Below are 9,561 nucleotides of genomic sequence, written 5' to 3' on the forward strand. Positions count from 1 at the left end.
ATTTGGAAATTTCGTTCAGCTTCCTGAAGTCATTGCAGAAGCGGAGGGTGCCGTCGGGTTTGGGAACCATCACTATGGGGCTGGACCACGGGCTACGAGATGGTTCGATGATTCCCAATTTCCTCATCTTTTGGATCTCATCGTTGATAGCCAGCCGGCGAGCTTCTGGTACTCGATAAGGCCTCTGCCGGACGATGGTGCCAGGTGGGGTGATGATGTCGTGCTGGATGATGGTGGTTCGGCCCGGTTTCTCTGAGAACACATCCCTGAACTGACCGACCAAGGCTTGCAGCTCCGCCTTCTGATTCGGTGAGAGTTGCTCACCTATATGGACAACGGGAGAAGTTTCTTCTGAGAAGGCAACTAGATGACCTGGAGCTGCAACCCATTTCTTCATCAAATTGATGTGGTAAAGTTGTTCTTCTCTTCTTCGTCCCGGCTGACGGACTCGATAGTTTACCGGCCCTACCCTTTCTACCACTGTATATGGCCCCTTCCAAGAGGCCAAGAACTTCGATGTGGTGGTAGGTATCAGGATCATTACTTTGTCCCCTGGTTGGAACTCTCTGGGTTGGGCGGGCCGGTTATATAATCGCTGTTGGGCGCGCTGGGCTTCGGTCAGATGTTGCTTGACAATGGGCATGACTTTCTCTATACGTCCTCTCATGTCCCGTACGTGCTCAATCACTGACCGTTGTGGGGCTGGCTCTTGCTCCCAAGCTTGACGAGCCACGCCCAATAGCCCTCGTGGTTGACGGCCGAACAGCAATTCAAAAGGTGTAAAACCTGTAGATCCTTGGGGAACTTCTCTGATCCCGAAAAGCACGTACGGGATCATGAGGTCCCAGTCGCGCCCATCCTCTGCCACCACCCTGCGGAGCATCTGCTTCAGCGTCTTGTTAAAGCGCTCCACCAAGCCATCAGTCTGCGGATGATAAACAGAGGTTTTTATTTGCTTTACCTTTAGGAGGCGGCAGAGGTCTGCCATCAACCGGGACATGAATGGGGTGCCCTGGTCGGTCAGTATCTCTGCTGGTATTCCTACTCGGCTGCATAATAAAAACAGCTCCTTAGCGATTGCCGATGACGTGGCTTTTCTCAGAGGGATCGCTTCTGGATATCTTGTGGCGTAGTCGAGGATGACAAGGATGTGTTCATGTCCCCGGGCCGACTTCGGCAAAGGCCCTATCAAGTCCATGCCAATGCGGTTGAAGGGCACCTCAATGATGGGTAATGGTATCAGAGGGCTGGGGGGTGGTCGTTGGGGAGACGTTCTTTGGCATATGTCACATGCCTGACAATACCTCTTGACTTCTCCATCCAACCCGGGCCAGTGGAAACGATCTCTGATCCTCTTGATCGTGTTGGCTGCTCCTAGATGTCCTGCCATCGGGTGAGTATGTGCCAGTTCTAGAACAGTCTCCCTTTTGGTCCTCGGGACGACCAATAGCGTCTTTGTTTCCCCCCGCCTCTCTGCGACACAGTACAGCAGACCATTTTGCACAATAAAATTTGGGAGGGGGTGAGGGCTGGGAAACCGTTCGTTACCGTCTATGATCCGGACTTGTGGCCAGCAGTGCTTCAACGTTTCATCTTCACGCTGTGCTCTCCCGAAATCGCCACCTGCGGTAATCTGTTGAAAAAGATCATAGTACAGGTTAGCCGATGATGACTCACCCCCTCTGTCGCTCTCGGTGGCCATCAGCGCTGTTTGGCGGTCCCGTTGAGCCCGTCCCTTGCTGTTCTTCTTTGCCCGAGCCGATCGAGCCTGATGGTGGGTGAGGAGATCATCGAACCCCGGCCAGTCTCTGCCCAGAAGAAGGGGTACAGGAAGATCTGGAACCACTCCTACTTCGATGCGCCAGCTTCCCGACTTAGTCGCTATAGTGACTCTTTGGGCGGGTACGTGGCGGGTATCACCGTGTATGCATGTAATCGGGATTCGACCTTTCCCTTCTTGATGATATTTTAACGTGTTTGGGTGGACCAGTGTTATTGCACTTCCTGTATCTAGTGTGGCCGTCTGTGTTTTCCCCTCTAAACATACTTTTCGGGTGGGAGCTTCGGGAGGGACGTTGCGATGTACCACGCACCCTGCCGTCCAGGCCGGGGCCGAGAGTGTTGTTGGCTCTGTGGGCATCGGCTCGTCGACTGGGCTGGGGACCGCCGGTCTGCTGCCTGGTCGTGTTGTGCCCTCCACCGGTCGCCATGGCGCATTTACCCTCCGGGGTGGCAGAGCCGCTCTCTCCCCAGTCTCCCGGGCCACATGAGCTTCCGCCAGCTCCACCGCCTCCACCAAAGCGGCCAGCGAGTCGGGGTTCCTCATGCTGGTAAGTGTGCGGAGCCGTCTGGGTAGCGCCCTCATCATCTTTTCAATGACTACTTTCTCAGCGACCTGGACTGCGGTTGGATCTCCTCCCAGTAACCATAATCTTCCCAATCTGGATAAGTTGGCTGCTTGGGTCCGAACCGGCTGTTTGTCATCATAGGACCACTGAGAAAATTGTTGTGCTGCGCTTATATTGGAGAGTCCCATTCTGGCGAGTATCTCCTTTTTTAATGCTTTATAGTCGTCATTTTTCGGTGTCTCTAATGCGAAATAAGCTCTTTGAGCTTCTCCAGTCAGGAATGGCGCTAGCATCCTTGCCCAACTTTCCTTCGGCCATCTCTCTCTTTCCGCAATTACCTCAAAGGTGTGCAGGTAAGCATCAATATCATCCAGGTCGCTGAGTTTTGTGATAAATCTATGGGCGCTCACCTCAGAGAACTGGCTGGAACCGGCCGCTTGGCGGAGCTGTTGTTCCATACGGTCTTGTCTGGCGGTGAGTTGTTCAGTTATCACTTGTTGTCTTCTTGATATTTCCGCTAGATGGCGTACTACCTCTTCGATCGACATGACTCAGGAGGGGATGACAGCCGAGTAAGAAAGCGTGAGTGAGAGAGAGAGCGGATGCCTGTCTGTAAACAGAAGAAAAACAGAGAAAATTCAGTGGTTACTTCTTCTTACTGGTAAGTGCTGAATTTTTTTCCCTCTGAAAAAGCGCGCATTCTCCACCAGTTGTAGCGAGGCAGAGGGAAAACAGCGGCACAACAGGATGAGTTTACAGACAAGTCCCCGGAGGGTGCTTTATTTACAAAAGTGAATGTGCTGTAAGAGGTGCTCTTCTTTAGGGTGAGGTGCTCTGGTGCTCCGGGAAGTAGGTGAAGGACGGTGAGTAGTCGGGTGCAGGATCGTCACTAGCTGGAGTCCGCTAAGGAGAGACAAAGAGACAAGCATTAGCACAGGGAGTCATAGAAGGAATGAAGCTCATCTTCTCCTGGCGTAGGTTGGGCTTATATGTCTCTCCGCTTGATGAGCTCCAGCTGTGTACAATCCTGGCTTGATGAAGGTCCAGCTGGGTGAAATTTGCGACCAGGGCGACGTGGCATATAATTGCTCGTTACAATATATATATATATATATATATATATATATATATATATATATATATATATATATATATAATGAACTAGTGAGAAACCAAAAGAAGACACTGTGTGGGTTCTAGAGCTTACATCTCAAACTCAATTCCTGGAGGGCCGCAGCTCTACAGTTTTGCGGTTGTTGCTAGATCAGATAAGGTTGTGGCCGGAGGTTAACGAGAATTATTTATATTATTCATTAAATTTCTCATTTATTGTTTTTTTATTAACATCTACACCCCACCCCAACCCTAAACCCAACCGTCACAGTAGTGTAAAAACAGTAGTTGTACTGAGTAATTTTTATGATATCGATTAAATTACCCAATAAATTGTACTTTTTAACACCTACCCCCACACCAATCCTAAACCCAACCGTCTCAGTACTGTAAAAATATTAATTATTGTTATACAGTGTCATAAAAAAAATGTTGCTATATTGATGAGCACATCACACTTTCAGCCAGCCGCATATCTGATCTAGACTCCAGTTTTGCTCCAATCTTAATCAAACACAGCTGATTCAACTATGAAGCAGATGTGAGTTAGTGGTGATTGGAGCTAAAATCTGCAGAGCTGTGGCCCTCCAGGAATTGAGTTTGAGACCTCTGTTCTAGAGCTTTATCATAAACGTCACTAATCTAAAATTAAACAGCAATTCCTATTACTAAAAGCAAAGACTTAACAGGCACCTATTTTACCCCTTTTTCAAGATTTAAGTAGAGTCTTGTGTGTCTCCAGAATGTGTCTGTAAAGTTTCAGCTCAAAACACCCATCAGATTATTTATTATAGTTTTCAGAATATTAGCATTTTCTGCTCTGAACAGTGTAGCTGTTTTAGTTGCCTTTGCCATTAATGCTATAGTTCTCCCCGCCCACCATTCCCACGTGCCTGTCCAAGCGTGCCTTAATCTCCACCTTAATCTCCACCTCAGCTATGTCAGTTAAACAGCACAGTAACAGACATGAAGCAGATCTCACATCATGTTTGTGAGAAATACTACAGTAAGAACTTTCCCAATAATTATTTGATGTATTTGCTGTGAAGATAATAAGTCGATGAGAATGATGAGTCACACTCATTTAACTTTGCACTGTTTTTGCACACAACTGTGACAGATTACACCTTAATATACACTGCTGTATAGATATCCGTTATGTAAATGTACAAAATAAACCTGTTTTAACGTCCACAAACCGGGATTGAAGCATCTTCTTTTATAATTGTACTGATATGCGGCTGTGGTGATAAGTAAAGCTAAAGTAAATTGCTGTATCTCATTACAACATGCACCTTTTTAAAAACGTTTGACGTTGATCACAGTTGATGATGGTTAATGATCACAGAGAGCTGAACAGATCTATTAATCCTAGTTGCTTTGCGCATGTCCTGTCTTGTTGATATGATTATATGTGTTACTACGGAGACATGTTAATACCTAGCTGTAAATCAATTCAGTGGGCGGGCATACCACACTTCTATACACCTCGTTGCAGTGGGCCTCAAAAGGGGAGGGGTTTGGATCCTATTTAATGTCAGGAAATTTAAACAAGACTAGTGTTTCTATCACTTCAACATGACTGTGGACACACTACACCTGCACACAGTTCTGGCCCAAACATCTCCCAAAAGATGATTTTCATCATGGATACCCTTTAAATTATATTTAAAAATGTACTTTAAGTTATATTTATGTAGTCAGCTCTTTATGGCTGTAGTCCAGGAAAATTGCACATCTCATGACCTTTCCCTTTCATAAAGCTAATGCTTCAGCAATTGCTAAATGTGCTCTAGTAGGCTGTAAGCCCACTGACAGGCCTCAAGAGGGGGACTACTTAGTCTGTAGGCCGAAGAAGTTAATTTACTAGGAACTTGCAACTCTGCTACATAAACTCTCTCATATTGCCCTGTAGGAATTGAAACGTGAGCCATGTGTCTGAATGACGTGGGAGCGTTTTCACTGATAATTAAACCGTCGCAAACGCACACAACTTCAAAGCACTGTGGTCTTCCCTCTCTTGCTCTTTCAGCGCTCTCGGCGGGCGCTACTACGTTTTAAAAAGCTGTTAAATTATATCTTGGAGCACCGAACATGCTACTGTGATATTCTTTAACAATGCATCCCTTAGGCTCAAAGATTTATGTTTCCCAGCGTGATGTGACTCCTTGTGCTAGATCCAAGGCTGTTGGAAGAAGGCTAACTTTAAAGAAGAGATGAAGTATTTTAAGCTAAACAGAATCGCAGTAAGTTGTGTCTTTCTCCTGCCCTGCGGGACAAATAGTTATGATATTAATTGGGAACCTTATGCAGAGTAAACCGCAGGTTTGCAGATGATTAATAGCATATTATGTCATCATTCAATGTATTGATATGTATTACACTGTAATGTGTAAAGAGGACCTACCTGGAATTACTTTATCTGCAAATAACTGCACAGCATATGGTCATGAGATGATCAGAATGCTAGCATGTTATGATATTTAGGAGATGGCTATTGTCATCAAATGACTAATTATGTAAGGAGTAATTGACAATGGGCAGTTGAATTTATTCATTCATTCATTTTCTTTTTGGCGTACTCTCATTATTCATCAGGGGTCGTCACAGCGGAATGAACTGACAACTTATCCAGTATATGTTTCACACAGCAGATGACCTTCCAGCTACAACCCAACACTGGAAAACACCCATACACTACGGCCAAATTAGTTTATTCAATACACCTACAGTACAGTAGCGCATGTCTTTGGACATGTGGAGGAAACCGAAGCACCCGGAGGAAACCCACACGAACACGGGGAGAACATGCAAACTCCACACATACTGTAAATGCCAACTGTCCCAGCTGAAGCTCCAACCAGCGCCCTTCTTGCTGTGAGGCAATCGTGCTACCCACTGCGCCACCGGGACGCCCAACTGTTGAATTATGTACACATGAGCATGTAATGCCATTACACTGTGTGGTATATTATTTTTAAATAATTCCATTTATCTTTATAATTCAAAAAATATTTTTAATTATCTAAATAATTAGAGTTTTATCTTTAAACTGCTAAAAATGTACTAAATTCGTACACTTCTCATTAAATGCCTGTTGATTTGTATTGATGCGATTTAAACAGAAATTATGCACAGTACTATTCATATTATTTATTAAATTACACATTAATTGTTTTTTATTAATGTCTACTCACACTCTAACTATCACAATAACGTAAAAACAGGAATTATACAGAGTATTATTCATATTGTTTATTAAATTACCCATTAATAGTATTTTATTAACGTTTATCCCGTACCTCAACCACAACCATCACACACAATATTGTAAAACAGAAATTATATAGCGTATTATTCATATAATTTATTAAATTACCCATTAACTAAATTGTATTTATGCCTACTCTCTACCCTAACCCCAATCACAGTAATGTAAAAATAGAAATTATACACAGAATTATTCATATTTTTTAGTAAAGTACTGATTAAATTGTATTTTATTAACATCTATCCATACCCCAACCATCATAGTAATGTAAAAACAGAAATTGTACAGAGTATTATTCATTCAGTAAACCATTAAATTGGATTAGTACAAATACAGATTACTTTGAACAATACTGATTGCAATCCGTATTTGTAAAATTGTAATCAGTACTTTGTAAATTGGTCAGAGTACTATTTATATAATTTATTAAATTCTCCTTTAGTTGTATTTTATTAATGTCTACCCATACCTCAACAATCACAGTAATGTAAAAACAGAAATTATACTGAGTATATTTTATATTATTTATTAAATTACCCATTAAGTTGCATGTTATTAATGTGTACCCATACCCCAACCATCACAGCAATGTAAAACAGAATTTATACTGAGTATTATTTATATTATTTATTAAATTACCAATTAAATTGTGTTTTATTAATGTCTACCCATACCTCAACAATCACAGTAATGTAAAAACAGAAATTATACTGAGTATATTTTATATTATTTATTAAATTACCCATTAAGTTGCATGTTATTAATGTGTACCCATACCCCAACCATCACAGCAATGTAAAACAGAAATTATACTGAGTATTATTTATATTATTTATTAAATTACCAATTAAATTGTGTTTTATTAGTGTCTACTCCTACCCCAACCATCACAGCAATGTGAAAACAGAAATTGTACAGATTACTGTTTATATAATTTATTAAATTCTCCTTTAATTGTATTTTATCAGTGTCTACCCATACCTCAACCCTCACAGTAATGTAAAAACAGAAATTATACTGAGTATTCGTTAAATTACCCATTAAATTGTATTTTATTAACGTTTACTCTTACCAAAACCCCCTGCAAAAACAAAAATTATACAGAGTATTATCCATATTATTTATTAAATTGCCCTTTAAATTGTATTTTATTATTAATCTATCCATACCCAAACCATCACAATAGCCTTAATAGTGGGTTTTTTAATTTAAAGCAACAGAGTCCTTTTTTTTCTAATATTATATGATGAGATAAATTTGTATTTTAAAAATAATATGTATAAATAAGTTATTTTTTAAATAATTTTTAAATCTTTAGGAAATGTTTTTGGTACATCAAAAATGTGGTTATGATGACCACTAGTCCAGCTAAAAGCTAGTCCAGTTAAAAATCGTGCTTAAAATATTACTAAATGCAGTATTTAAACTTTACAGTTAATGGCAAATAACAGCAAAAAGGTAATTTTTTTTAGAAAAAAAATTAACTACCTCTTTCACCAGGCTGACTACAGGCCTGGATTATTACTCATATTATTTATTAAATTACCCTCTAATTGTGTTTTATTAATGTCTACCCATATCCCAAACCCAACCATCACAGTATGTAAAAACAGAATGAATACAGAGTATTATTCATATTATTTATTCAATTATTAAATTGTATTTTATTAACATCTACCCCAACCCTAAACCTAACCCTCACAGTAACGTAAAAATATGAATTATTGTTACACAGTGTCACAAAATTAGGCTATATTGATGCATCCACAGCTGTATATCATATAGACTTTACCCCAACTTTACCTGTGTGTTTATCTGCAAATAACTGCACACTATAGAATGTTTATTAGCCAATCAGTATCAAGCAGTCTAATTACCATGCCTAGAGGTTTTGAATGACTCTCTGATGAGGCTATATGAACACGGACATCATTAAGGGTACAGACAGAGACATTGCGTTATTTCATTTTAAGAGCTTTTATAATTACTGTTCGACTTACTGAAGATAACAGTGGAGCTTGTTTTGCTGACTGTTCATGTTCTTACAAATATAGGCATATTTGCCCCTGAGGTTTTTTACTTGAATTTGGAACATTCCCCTACCTGCATGCCTCACATATTTCAAGCCAATCCAAACATATTCCTGCTTTAAAATTCACACTAGAAGACACTTACCAAGTATATGCAACAAGATTTGGTGGGCTTAAGAAGCACAACAATTTTAGTTCATAGAAATTTAAATCTAATGCCAAGCTAAATGCCTAATGCCAATAAGTTCATAAGATTAAGTTTTCAGTCTGAAAATTCTAAAGAATTTATATGCAATTTCAAAACTGTGCCAAGAGTAACCAGAAGATGTCAGTATCAACACATTGTTATTCAGACATGACAGTCTCAAGACAGTTTTTTGCTCTATGGTTTTGCTTTACAAAAATGAAATACTCAATAAATCAAGCCATTATTTTGTAATAAAAGTTTATGATGCAACCGTCATTTTACAACAAACAATATAGTTAAGCTATGGTTAGTGTAAAAAAACAAGATTAAAATGTGCTCACTATACTTTAACCACAATAACCATGTTTGTTTGTTTGTTTGTTTGATATTTGCTTTACTAATAAACGGTCAGTATTCAATCTAATAAGCAAGGGACCAGACTTTAATATTCCCATTTAAGCCTCAACTGATTAAGATCCTTTATTGTTGGTCATACACTCACAACCAGGTTGGACCTCCTTTTGCCTTCAGAACTACCTTAACGCTTTAAGACATTCTGACCGTACTATCCGAATCTCGCAGCAGAAATCAAGACTCATCAGACCAGGCAAA

This window comes from Danio rerio, chromosome 12, assembly GCF_052040795.2.
Source record: "Danio rerio strain M-AB ecotype USA chromosome 12, GRCz13ab, whole genome shotgun sequence".
In the NCBI taxonomy this organism is placed as follows: domain Eukaryota; kingdom Metazoa; phylum Chordata; class Actinopteri; order Cypriniformes; family Danionidae; genus Danio; species Danio rerio.